The sequence below is a fragment of the Talpa occidentalis genome, unplaced genomic scaffold (assembly GCF_014898055.3).
Source record: "Talpa occidentalis isolate TD23 unplaced genomic scaffold, MPIMG_talOcc4v2.1 talOcc4.11, whole genome shotgun sequence".
Lineage (NCBI taxonomy): Eukaryota > Metazoa > Chordata > Mammalia > Eulipotyphla > Talpidae > Talpa > Talpa occidentalis.
In genome coordinates, this window is record NW_023601104.1 from 83,541,150 (window position 1) to 83,555,379 (window position 14,230).

Below are 14,230 nucleotides of genomic sequence, written 5' to 3' on the forward strand. Positions count from 1 at the left end.
CCATACAGGACCCTGTATCTACCAAGAGTGAATGAAACCAGCCCTGATGTCTGGTCCCTCAAGTTTCTTTCCTAGAAGAGCTGGGTTAAATCAAGTACTATTACCTATGTGGCAAAATAAGCAGAAATGACTATTGTCAGAAATTCACAAGTGACTATAAACCAGTCAATTATAAAATCACAGAGTGTCTGGGTCAGAAAAATTTTCCAAATTTATCTAAATCAGTGATCTCCAGTCCTAGGAGATTCAATCCAATCCAATCCAATCCAATCCAATCCAATCCAATCCATATTCCCAAGTATCAACACAGACTTAATAAATCAGAATCTCCAGATCAAAAGCCCAGGAAACTGTATTTTTAATAGTTCTTCCAATTAATTCAGATGGAGGAGTCAAGTATGGGAAAGAGCAACTTTAGGCTAACCCATAAACAGGAACTAGGTCTTCTTTGAAAGAGTATCCCAAATGCCCAGCACAAAATTCAGCATGGTGCCTGGCACAGGCTAGGGAGTCAACCTTTGTTGAATCACCAGTTAACAAGCTCTTGACAATCTCGTGAGTTGAACACATGTCTGCCTTGCATTCCTTTAGAACTCAAAGAGTATTATTAGACTTGAGTTTTGAATTCTACAGTTGTCAGCACTATGGGACTGTTCCTTACCTATTACATTAAAAAAAAATTACTTTAAACCACTTCCCAAAGAATTTTAATCTCTTACATATTCTAAAGAAGCAAAACAAGGTCTTATTGTTTCATGTTCAGTGGAATGTTGGTTCAGAAGCTACTTACTAAGATGTCTAGTTAACAGCTTACAAAATACATTCTAGTTCCCCTTTACTGTGCTCCAATTTGATTAATTATATGTATATATAAATACAGATAAATATTACCATTATATTATGTGATCATAACAGGAAACACTTGTGTTTCTGATCTTCAAGATTTAAGGCATACCTAACATCTAGTTAAATATAAAGTCCCCACATCAATAAATATATAGACACAGTGTCAAAAAAAAAATCTCGATTGTTGAGCAGAATGGAAAAACTATATTATATATACATGCAATTATAATGATACATGAAAATTACCTTGGGGTTATTTTCCCACTGCATGGATTCCCTGTCCCTCTGGATAAAGCCCATTCAAACTATCAAGACACGCAAGATCTTTGATAATCTGGGTCTCAAGCCCCCACTCATTCTCAATACAGAGCACTGTATTTATTTAGAATCTGCCATAGAAGCAAGCCTAAGAAGCTCCTTTACTCAAATTAATTGAAAATAATATTTTAAAAGGAATATTTCCACACTGAACTGTTAACACGAGCATCATTCTTATTCTAACATCTATCATTATACAGGCAAGGTACATTCAAGTACAGAATAAGCATTATATAAACATAACACTAACTTCCATGTTGGTAACATACTTTCATGACCCTGCCTGCAGTCAAGTGAAGAGGAAGTGTGTGAAGCAAGTGGTCCAGACTCACGCTAATAAGCATGGTCCAACATAGGAAGAAACAGCACAGCCACAGTGCCGACCTCCAGTCACAGAACTTATTGCAAGCTGAAGGTACTGGTCCCTCAAGGAAGGGAGTGTGGAGCTGAATGACTGGGGAATGGAGAAGCACCCCAAAACTGCCAACGCCATGCTTTCAATGCATGAAAGATCTACAGCCAAGTTGGAGCCAGCCAGACACTTTCTGCTTCCCTGAGCTAAGATAAGGCCTCATTTCTGTCTCCCTTCCTTCTCACTGTCCCCCTGCCACCTTCAGCCTATGTGCAACACCACTAGCTACGAGCTCCTTCCACCACTGTGTCAAGTGCTTATTTCTTTTGCTGTCCTTGTTATGCTCCCTTACATGAAAAATGAGATTTTATTTTGCAGAAGAGGATATATCCTGTTAGTGAATAGGTTAAGGGGTCAAATGCCTTCTTTGGGATTCTAAAGAAAAGGTAAAAATATTTGTAGGGGGGAAAAGTACCAAAATGGAATCACCATCATTGCAGAGAAAATGAAGGGTCTGCAGTTAGCGATGTTTTAGCCTCTGGTGGTTGCCAGACAGATAGACTCTTTTGCATGATCTCAATCTCAGAAGAGAAGTTCTGCATAGCAATTATTTCTTCTCCTTCCCCATTTTAGATTTGAGAAGACAAAACCATTCAAATATTTGCCCAAATTTATGAAAGTAGCAAGTACTAGAGCCAGCATTACAACCTGAGAATGGTCCTCCCCAAAAGTAAAGCTCTTTTCATTAATACTACGTATTCCTGGCACACGTTATCAGGATTAACTGCACTGTCTGTCTTCAACCATGTATAAATCTGTAAGGTATTATGTCATCCTTTCCCCCACCCTGGAAACCCCAATGGGGTTGTCCTGCACTCTCCCTGTTTGCCTCTCCTGTCTTCCTCCATGCCTAGAACATGGTCAGTGGTAAAACCAACTGAATGAATGGAAAAGCCTTCTTCATTATCTGGCATATACCCTCTGCCTCGATAAGAATAATAACTCATAAGTACCATTCACTCCCACATTATTATATCCCCTTGTTGCATTCTGTGCTTTTCTTTTTTTAGACGTTGCTACCACACCTATTTGGAAAAAAAAAATATCTCCAATTAAAAAAAATTTGGGTCAAGGCATTATTCTAGTATATTAGAGACACAGGGACTAAATTAGCACCACCTGGCTTCAAGAGAGACCAGGAATCTGCCCTACCTGAGACTCAGTTTCCTTTGTACCTGTCATGGATGCACACGTGTGTACTATCTCCTCACACGTATATCTACAGATGTTTCTGACTTTATTAGCAGGACTCTTCATAGTAGTAGCAGCTTCCCACTTCAAATATTATAATGATATCCTCCAGCACTGCCAGAACAAAAAGTATTCAGATTAATTTTGCCAAACTCTGGACTGAGAGTGTCAGGTAGAAAGGTAGTTCCGGGGCCTCCCTGGTGGCACAAGGGGTTAAAGCACCACACTATAAAGCAATTCACACTGCTGCAGCATGAATTCGATCCCTGGCCAGCCAGGGAGAAACCCACATGGCGAGGCAGACCTCTCCTGTCTTGCCCACTGCTCCCCTCAGCAGTGTATTTCAGTCAATCGGCCTGTTCTGCTCCCCACTCTGTCTCTAGTGAATCCTCTCACTCCCTGTACCTCTGGCCTACACCCCAGTTCTTTTACGTATAAATTAAGGGGTCTGCAACCCTAATAAAGCCAGACTAAAAGCCAAGCTTTGAAATTATGTCAAGTCCTAATAAACCAGATCATTTCTTTTACTTATAATGGGCTCAGTATATTCCAGAAATCACTGAACAGACAGTCATGGGCACCAGTCTGCCTTATTTTGAGAAACAAAAGTTTTAAAAACCATCATCTGTTCTGTTAATGCCTGTGTTGTTGCAAAAGGTAACTTGGATGGCTAACGCATAAATCCAGCCAAAAAGAGAAACAACTTTCCTTCAGGGGACACTGATGGTTTCTTCCCAAAAGATGCTCAGTGGTTCCACTTGGGATAAATGCAATTTCCAACATCAAGCCAAGCTGTCAAGGAAGAAAAGCTTGGCCCTTCCACCCAATTCACCGTAATTACCCCTGATCTTAAAAAGAATACTTGCATCAAAATAGAGCAAACTCACAAAAGGTGCCGAGGCGCCATTAAATGAATAGGAGGAGAGATGGAGAGGCCACCAGACACTTCACCAGCCGGGCACCACCCCACAGGCCCAACAAAAGCAAAGGCTCCAGAGGCTGGGCTCTCTTCATTTGTATAAAACCTAGAACCATCACAGCACATGTGAGTGATAAATGTTATCAATTTAAATAATGCCTCCTTATGGGACTTAACACTGTGCTGTTATCAGGGTATTTCCACATACATTAATCTTATCTGCACCCACAACTACCCAGTTGAACTCTGCAGAGAGGAAAGTAAGTCTCTGGGAGATTAAGTAATTCATACAAGGTCATAAATGCAGAAAGGAGGCGCTGACATGAGAATGCAGGTTTTCTTTATAGAAACACAGATTTTCTTTCCTCCCAAACAATCTTCCTATTGCTCAGGCCTTGCTAAACTTCAGGCCCCAAATCACAAGGCCTACATCATAAAATTATACTCATTTTGAACAGGAAAAATTATATCTGACATATTGTTGGAGAGAGAATTGCTCTTTTTTAAATTTTTTATTTTTTTAAAGATTTATTTATTTATGCATACAAGAACTGGGGTATAAGCCAGAGGTGCAGGGGGTAAGAGGATTCACCAGAGTGGGGAGCAGAAAAGGCAGACTGACTGAAATATTCTTCTGAAGGGAACAGCAGGTGAGACAGGAGAGGTCTGCTGTGCCATGTGGGTAGCTCCCTGGCTGGGGATCGAACTTGTGCTGCAGTGGCCGCGGATAGCTTCATAGTGCTGAGACTGAACCCCTTGAGCCATCAGGGGCTCTTTTTTTTTTTTTTGAAATCAAAACATTTACTAATGGCCCTAAATTTTAGTGTTTGAGTTAAAAATCCAATTCCTGATCATTTTGGGTGGGTTTGTAAAGAACAAAACTTCTAAACCACGTCTAGCTAATCTAGCCTCTATGTGATAAAATAAAACGTTCATCACTTTGTATCAGGCAGAGGGCTTGGAAGAATACTTGGTCAGGTCTAAAATAGGCTTTGACCTCTTCTGGCTCTTGTTACCCAGTAAGGGAGGTGGGGTGGGGGCTTCCTCACCCAATTCACAAGGGGTGGGGGATGGCGGGGGGCAGGGAATCAAGGAAACCACACATGGAAGAACTGGGAAATCTAAGCTGGGGTACATGCCAGATATGGATGTGTTTTAAAGTCAATGTCATCTCTTAGGATCCAAACGGAATTTCTTGGTATCTCTATGATAATTGCTTGTCCGTGCTACTACCCTACCTTCACTTTCTCTATAGTATCCAGGAGGCATATTGCAATTCTCTGCATTATTTCCTTCTTCAAAACATTTGAGTCCAAGCTCCGGAGCAAAGTGGGAGAGGAAATTCTCACAGAGCCTATTTTGACACTGGATATTCAGGAAAGTGACGCCCCTGGGCAGCTGGAGCTGGGAGTGACACCAGCACGTGGACCTATTTCAGGCCTGGGTGAGTCTAATGTTTTCCATCCAGCCCATGACCTCTGTTGACTTCAGTGGACAACACATTTGTGAACTGAATTTAGGAGCCACTTTCCTACTTTCCTTTAACTCCCTATTGAAGGAGGAATCGGTGTGTCAAGGCCCAGTTGTGAACTCTAGGTCCTGATCTTTTTGAGTACGTTTCAATCCAAAAGCCCCCCACTTCCTAAAATGTTCAAAAATGGAAGATTCTTTTATGGGTGTCTTGAAAACTCTAAAAAAGGGAACTGAAAAAAAAATGATACATGACTTGTGACAGAAGGGAACAGAGGCCCTTTTACTTGTTTCTTGCATGTTTCCTTAAAGTGAGAAGCATTGCTCAGTTCTAATGAGCAGCCAATTTAGGGGACCAGCACCAGAGGTTTATGTCTTGAAGGCTTCAGAAAATGTCTGAAGCCTTTAACCACTAACCTACCAGAAAATGTGTGCCTTTATTTAAGCATGAGCAGAATAACTGGCCAGTGTTTGAGGCTCATGAATGTGGCCTTCTGGCTTCCCAAATCATATAAGGATATTTTCTTTGACCTTCCTTATTAGAGATCTGTGAAAATGACACACGTTTGTTAGGGCGACTCAGGACACATGGTACAGCTTGCTGCTGTAGAAACATATCCCACATTAAATTAAGTTAAAGGTGGCATTTGCAAAATAAATAAATAACGGAGTTCCAATTCACTGCAAATGGTACAGGGGGCCAGTAAGTGGAAAGCCTGGAAGAGAAGGACTTCTTTTAGAAAGATGTTTTACAGGACTTTTTCTGCATCATTAACTCTTCTGGAATCCTGAACATAACATGATGAATTTCCCTAAAAAAGTAGCTACTGTTTAATTCTGAATCACTTCAAAGCAACACAGTAGAAGGAATCAAAGAAAACCAAAAAGACCAGTAGATGTGAAATTTGCCAAGGGGAAAAAAATAAAAAAGAACCATGAAGGTTCTAACAGATTTTGACCATGTCCTGAAAATACCACTGATTATTTTGCTAATACAGAGTTTTACTGTTCCATGCAACTGAAATAAGTCTCTGTATTCATCGGAACACAAGATATTTTTATTACAATATTTGTGTCATAGTTCTTCAAAAAGGAACACATATAAAACCCTGAAAAGAATCTGTGTCTCAAGTGATTGTTGATGTGTGTATGTGAATGTGTGTGCTATGCTATAACAGATACTACAACAGCTTCACCATCTGAGAAGGAATACAAAGATACTGACAGTCTTGCCTCTGTCCCAACATGTAGTTTTAGAAGAAAAACAGAATTGCCCTGAAAGAGGTAAAGCAGTTTGGAGGGTGGGGAAAAATAAGAAAGTTGGCTGAGGTCTTATAAAGGTTATTTAATAATACTAATCATGATCGGCCTCTAAAAATGTCTTCGGAGTAAAACCTACCCAAGGGAAAAGAAAGAAAAGCTCCTAAAAATTGCATATCCCCAAGTACTACTACATCCACTACATCAAGTACCATCTGGAAAATGTCAGCTAATGGTATCCACCCACCTAAAAATTCAGTAAACTTTGTCTTCAATTACCATTTAGAATAATCAACTAAAATTGAAATTTCAATTTCAAAACCCTCAGAAGACAAAGCTGGATTAGGAATCAGATTGTAAAAGTCTCCTTAAAAGACCATCTGTTCACATGCACCCTTCTCACACCCCACGTCATCCTTGATCTGTACCCTTGGTGGGCAGGAGAAGCACAGTAGAATTTAAAGGTACCCACATGCTGCTACTACAAATTCAAGTCACCACATATGTTCTGAGCTTGTCTCAAGTTTCCATTATTATGTAAGCACTTAGGGGTCATAAGGTTTCTCTTCCATTCAGCAGCGGTATGAGTCTCAAACTATCAGTCTATTTGGCTGTACATTTCTTTTACCGGCAGCAAACAACACTGGCATTTTATTAATGTTGATTATACTGTCGATGCTCTATGGCATAACCATTCAGTAGCCTACTAGCATTTAACATTTTTATTACTGATAAATATCATTACTCCTATTGAACTATGTATTAGGAAAATCAAATCTGAAAATCAAAATATTCAGAAAGGAATACAGAGCCATTGGGTACCCCCCACCCCCCATAATCTGTAGATGCTGATGAAAAGAAAAACAATGAGTATTCACTTCTCACAGATAGAGGTCACTAATGGACTGAATTTGAATCACTGTGGCAGAAACCACAAAGTTATTAAAGTAATCTACTGAAAAATGAACTTGTATTGAAATTAAAGATACCCAAAGATGATTATCCAGAAAAGTCTGACCTGAATAGAAAAAAAAAAAAAATTACATCACTTTAACCTTATTGGAATCTTCTAAACAGAGAGCAAAAACCAAGAGCTGCTTCGGGCTGCTTTTAACTTCAGACACTGGAGATCTGATCGCAGAAGCAGCAATTCTTCCTTGCGGAGCCCAAAGCTGAAGATCAGATGCTCATACTGTGTCTGTCCAGAATAAAGCTTCTGGACTTTAGGTACTTGAGTCTTTCTTGAAACCATAGCTTCAAACTGAGAAGATATAAGGTTGCTTTGGGGAGTTGTGTCAAAATCCTAAATCAAACTCTCCAGTGATCAGAATTGAAATGTAATAGGCATCCAAGAGGGTTCCAAAGAGATCCAGCAGGCTCAAGTCAAGCTGAGAGCAGATCACATCATCTGACATGGAACATACAAGTAAAACCACCAGTGCCTCTGGGCCCCAAGGCAGTCCAGCACGGTGTCATTCAGTAATCTAATTTCTTGTGTTAAAAGCATCCCCCAGAATTTCTAAAACTCCAATGAAACTACTGAAGTGTTAAGACATGGGCATTTTTTTTTAACAGCATTCCTTCTATGCTAGGTTTGTAATAGGTTCTGCTACAGTACAGCTCACCCAATTCCTTTTACAATTTCTTGTACCTACTGGCAGAGACATGGAATAATGCTTAAAATTTCATCTTCCAACCTTCTCCAGTCACAGATCTTTGCAACTCAACATGACAGCATGGTGTTGCACTGTCATCCCTGATTATTAAAAGTCCTTAAATGATTTAACCCAATCGTGTTTGAGACTTTGGAGATGGATAGGAAGAAAAGTTGTATTTAGGAGATCAATAATGCTGGGGAAATAAGCAACTTTTCACAGTATGCATATTTCTCCAAAATGTATTCTCTTCTAATATGGTGGCCTATGGATCTTACATCCAGCTTATGTTGCTTAGAGATGTTTAAAAAAAAAAAAAAAAGGTCCAGTTCTAACACTTTTGATACTGAACTAAAATTTGAATTCATACTGCAACAACCAAAAATATATCCCTGGACAAATGCCAACCTGCATTCTTTTTGCCTCAAAATGTTTATGGGATCCTTTCATTGGAGATTTAATAAGATCCTACTGCTTAAGTCCACAGACAATATCGGTCCCGATATGGCAGCTCGCTTTCATATTAGCTTTTGGTGGGAAGAAGTTAGACATAATAAATTTAGCAATAAGCCTGTGAGTGAGTGGACATGCCCCAAAGCTCCCTGAAACCTTGTGTGATTAAAGAGCCTCCCAGCTGAGTGGGGAGCAAAAGCTCCCATTTGGAAGAAGCTTTGCATAGCAAATGCAGCATGTAAAGAAATCTAATCAGCACCTTGCACTCCAGCGCTAGCATTTACACAGATTTGTGCCTTGCACTTGATTAGCTTACTGTAAGCTTTACAAGATTCCCTCCACTAAAATCAATCAAAAGCTTTTGGTGACTGATTTCCATTTACAAGAGAAGGCAAGATGAGTTTTCAGGTGAATAAATAATGATAATAAAGATGATAGCAGCAGCAAAGGTTGAGCTGCTTCAAAACTCAAATTCCACTGGGGGAGAGTGGATGGTGGCGAGTTGGGGTTGGAATCTTTTTGCTCAGGAGTGAAAAGCAGAAGCTATTTTCTTAGTTAGCTTAAGTGAGGCTGCTGTTCCAGAAACGTGACCATCCTCTCTCCCCTGCCCAGGTCTCTGATTCTGCACACACCGAGCCCCCACACCCAGGAACCATGGTGCATCAGGACACCTAAGAAAAACCACCCTCTCCACAACAGCACTAAACCCCCCACCCTAACACACACACACACACACACACACACACACACACACACGACAGTCGTGCAAATTCATGTCACCAATGGTTAAGATTTTCATCTCATCCTTCAATCAAATTGCGACTTCTAAAGTTCCTATTTTATGAAGCCAGAAGGTGAATAGAGGGAGGGAAGGAGGGAAGGTTCAGGGGATGTCAAAGGGGGAGAAGGGTAATTCTGCTTGAAATTTACACACGCGCGCACGCGCGCATACACACACACACACAGAGATTTGCTTTCCTGGATCAGCTTAACGTAATGGGAGTGGGCGCACACCATGTTTTAAAGATGCTAAATAAGGGTAAGAAAGTGAGAGGGTGCGGGTGGGAGCGAGTGAAATCCATGCATCATTTCCCTGGATGGAGGAATATTAAGAACCTCTCAATCCATATTCTAAATTTCCAAAGAGCTACAGGATGAGGCACCAGCTGGGGCCAAGGGTTCTCCTCCATTCCCGGCGGAGAGTCGCCTCTCCACACGGCTGCCTACCCGAGGGGGGGCAGCGCCAGGGGGCCCCCCCGCACATAGCGTAGTGGATCTTCCAGGTCTAGGTGCCCATCCCTGGGAGCTTGAACTTCTCCAGGACCGCTTACTTTCAGCCAGATCTGACCGGCTGAGGAAAAGGCACCGGGAGGGAGCAGGAGACCAGCAGGGGGGCAGAGAGGGTTCGGGGTGCGCATTACCTGCGAAGGTTCTCTAGGTTTCCTTCCAGTCCTGGTTGGTAAAGCCGCTCAGCGCCGCGTCCTCCCACAGATCCAAACTTTTGCTGGGTCCTCCGGGTGGCGGCGGCAGCGACGGCTGCTGAAGCCGGGCCCTGTCGCCCGCTGCGTCGGGGCGCGGGGGTGCGGAGACCAGAGCCTCAGAGCGGCGCGCGCCTCCCTGCAGCCGGCCAGCGCCCGGGCGCCCGGCTCGCCTGGCTCGCTCTCGCCTTTCTCCCCTACCGAGCCGCGGCATTGTCTTCCCCCGTCCTCCAGCACCTCCGCCTCCAGGGTTCGGGCATGCCACTTTCTCTTAGCTCCAGTCGCCGCAACCTCAGCCTCTTCTCCACCTCCCCCTCTCCGCCTCAGCCCAGCCAACCAGTCCCGAAAGGAGGGCGAAAAGGGAAGGCGGCGGAGAGCGGCCCCGCAGCGCCCAGGCTCCTCGGACACGGAGGACCCCGGGTGGGGGGCGGCTGGAGAGCCCGGCGGGAGCGCCTCCGAAGCCTGGGAGCCAACCGACTGCGCGGGTCCCGGCGCGGGGCGCTGCGCAGGGGCGCGCGCGCGGGGCTCGCTCCAAGTGCTGCGCCCACCCGGCGTGGGTCGGTCGGAGGCTGCTCGGACCTCACTGCTGCCTCGGTCTGCCGAGGCCAGGCTAATGTAGGCGCCAAGGCCCCCACCCCCACCCCTCTGACACCCCCGGGGGATGTTTACAGTAATGAATTCGCGGGATTGCCTCCGCTGCTGGAGCGCTCCTGCTCCTCCTCGCGCTCAGTCCCTCTCGCTCTGGCGCGCTCCCTCCTCAAGCCGCCTTTCTCTCCCTCCTGCCCTAATCCCTCCCTCTCCGAGTCCCTCCCACATTTCTGGTTTAAAGAATGCTCGGGAGGCGCGGCTGCAACCCAAAGCTTTCCAAGAGGCAAAGGCAGACTCGGCTTTTAACCCTGTCCTGCCTGAAGAGAGTTGCAGAGCTCAGGAGCTAACACCGCGCGGATGCCGCCCTGACCGTGGCTTCCCCTTTCCACCCGGCGCGGCCCCAGCCCCCTACTCTTAGGGGCAGCGCCTCCATCGAGCCCTGAAAGTCGACTTTCCCCCTGGCCACCCGGTGTTGTACTTCCAAGTTAGAGGGTCTATTACTTAGACACTGAAAAATGATCGAAACGTAAGATTAGAGGGTAAAAATATAACGTCTCTCAACCAAGATGGCGTTATGGCAAGTGCTGGCAGCCTGGGTGACTAACCCCCTCCCCACCGCCCAGCACCGCTTCCCCCATCGCTGCCGAGCTTTCAATTCACCGTAATTGGGGAAATAACCCAAAGTTGAAAGTTGCATTATATTAAACGCCGCCTTTTCTCCCTTCATCCTGGCCGCTGCGAAAAGCGTTGTTCACTTTCCCCACGGATTACAGCAGACACCCAAATGCAGCTTCAGAGATTTAGGAATCAGGCTTGACAGCTAAAGAAGTCTCATGTGTATATCGGCAATGTTTTCACTTTGCCATCTGTTTGCAAAGGATAAAGCGTGGTGTACGAAAGCCAGATGCGTCTCTTTCTTAACAAATAAAAAAACTAAAAAGTACTGGTTTTCGCCTCTTATTTCATTGCCGCTCCTCCAGCCTCCAGTAAGTTGCTGTCATGTTTTAACAAGTCTTAGAGGCTGGATCTGAACAGAAGAGGGAGAACGAGCTCGCGCCATGCGCTAGGCTACGCTGAGGCGCGCGCCGTCGGTGGGGTCGAGCCTGCAGGAGACCGCGACCTGCAGGAGACCGCGTGCTTAAAAGTAGCTCAGGACCAACTCTCTAGGGATTCGCTGGGCTCTCGGGACAGAAGCATTGGGCAGGGGCGGTGCCCATGACTGGCGCTGCTCTGGGTGATTTCCGGACGCGCCCCAGCCGCGACTGCATTTGCCTTTCTCGGTTCAAAGCCTGAATCACTTGGCACTTCTTCCTCAATTGTTTTTATTTCCTTGCACCCCTGTTGTGTCTACCGCCTTCACGCATTTGAGCGCCTAAGTCGTGTTAAGAAGACTTGGAGAAACGCCCAATTTGCCTCCCAAACACAAGCCACGTACGGATCCACCCAGACGCACGCCGAGACGCACGCTGGCACACACGTTCACACGCGCGCACACACACACAGGACCCGGGTTCATACGCGTGGGTCGCAGTTCCTGTTGCACTATGCAAAGATCCTTAGGAAAATGCTTTCACTTATACAGACACCACCGCTCTTCTCCCCTTACTCAACATGTGACTAATAAATGCAAAAAGGACGAGGAGGCAGGGCTGGGGGATTAATCGCACCCGGACAGTGAGTGCCATCTTGCTGGGAGGCTCCAGGAGCAGAGCGCCAGGGGTGACAGCAGTGGTGGCCTCCGCATCCACCAGCAGCTGCCTCCAGCCAAACCCCACGAGCTCCAGGAGTTTCCCCAGCATCCAGGAAGGGTCCAGCCCGCCCCAACTCATCCTGTTCCCCAGCCTTCCTTTCCCAGGTTAGTGTCCCGACCTCAACTGGCAACCTAGATCTTGGGGCTGATGGCAAAGGAGAAGTGACCGCGCTGGCGCTGAAAGCCGCGGGAGCGAGCGAGCCCCGGACTGGTCAGCGCAGCGGAGGGATTTTTTTTCTAGGCGCTTCCGAGCCCACTCGGGGACGTGGTGGCAGCTGGAGGGGCTCTCCTGCCCCCTGTGCCGTGGTCTTATCCCTGCACTTAGTGCCGCGGCGCCGGGTGGGGGCGGCTGTCCGCCCTCTCCCCACGTCCCCCGCATGGCTCAGGGAACGCAGTCCCAGCGCAGCCCCAGGACTCCCGCGCCTTCATCGCCCCCACTGGCGCGCCGGGAAGAAGCGCTCGCTTGTGGGCTGCAGTACCCAGGACCAGCGTGACTGGAGGGACTCTTGGTACAGGGAAAGCAACCCTGTCTCCAACTGCAAGGAAAACGAGCTGGCACTCTCTTCATCTTAATCACTAACCAATCCCGATTGCGGCCAAGGGGTGGGCTGGTGACTTTAGATGCCACCGTTTGCTAATAACGCTAATGACATTAACAGCAGAAGGAGCGAGCGTGGGGGTGGGAGATTGGGGGGGATGCTACTCCTAGAAGTTAACAGATTCATTCTGGGAAGTGAGAGGCTGGATGCCAGCAAGGTTGGAGGTGCCAGAAACCCCAATTTTAGGATCCACACACCCAGCAGAGTAGCAAATTTGATCTTCACCCGGAGTTCAGCTACAAAAATCCCTAGAGGAGGTGGATTCGACCTACAAATAGATCTTCATCAAGTCCAGGGATTGCTAAGCAGCCTGTGCTCTCTGGGGATAAAAGATAAAGCTTAGACCCCCAGCCTGGTTGAAACCCGCCTACACCCCCATCCCCCAGAGACCGTGTGGTGCCGGAGTAGCTGCAGCTCCTGCGGTTACGGGAAACTCCACCTGGCACCTCAGTCCCTTTACCTGGAGGCCGCGTCTCCACCAAGTGTGCTCATCCGAATCCGACGGGGTCCGGGAGGTGGAAAGGGAAGAAGCTGGCACGGCAGCTGCAGGGCTCCCGGGGCATGGTATTGTCTTAGGGGTCGCCGCCGAGGTCTCTCCTGCCCATCGTTGAGAACTGCCAACCCGGTCCAGGAGCTGGGTGGACTCGGCGCGCCGAGCTGCCCCTCGCTACCCTCGACTCCCGAAACCGAGGGTCAGAGACGCACCCCGGACGGGAGCCGCACAGCGCCTGGGCGCGGAGGTGGAAACCTCTGGTGCTGTCGCCGGGCGCTGGTTCTTCTGCTGTGACAGTGGGATATGCCAAACTCACAAGTGACGGCGACAGGTTTCAAACGTACAACTAACTCCAGGGTACCCAGCCTGAGACGTGGTGCTGCTTTTCCCCTCCCCCGTGCCTCCTAAGGGGAGGGAACTCACTTAACCCTGTGTGCGCTCTGCTCTCCCTGGAGAAGCTGGGATCGACTAGGAAACCGCAGGCTGCCGCTCCCGGGCTAGAGCTCTGTTCAAGTGCGTTTGGGGGGTGGGGGGTGTTGCTGTCTGGGGTCCCTCGCGTGGCAGGAAGCCCGTGGCAGGCGTCCAGCGCCCGGCTCCAGCAGGCGAAGGAGCCCTGGCGCTTCATCCGGACCAGACCCAGCGCTCGGAATCTATTTTCTGCCTCCAGTTACCGGATTTATTGAAGTTGCCAGTGAAGTTGAGTTTGACTCTTTCATTTCTACCCCCTCCCCGCCCCCGGTATGATTTCCTTTCCTAGCGCTCCTTTGAAGATGCGGGACTCTCGGCTCATCTAGCTCT

The 14,230-nt window shown here is 46.8% G+C and overlaps 1 protein-coding gene across 1 annotated transcript in view; it reads right to left on the bottom strand.

The window, feature by feature from the left end:
- FLRT2 (fibronectin leucine rich transmembrane protein 2) overlaps positions 1 to 13,990 on the bottom strand; it is a 102,828-nt gene extending 88,838 nt beyond the window's left edge. Inside the window, 1 exon segment of the mRNA XM_054691832.1 lies at positions 13,400 to 13,990. The gene's annotated coding sequence lies outside the window, so the exon portion shown is untranslated.
- Between the last annotated feature and the right edge of the window lie 240 nt (positions 13,991 to 14,230).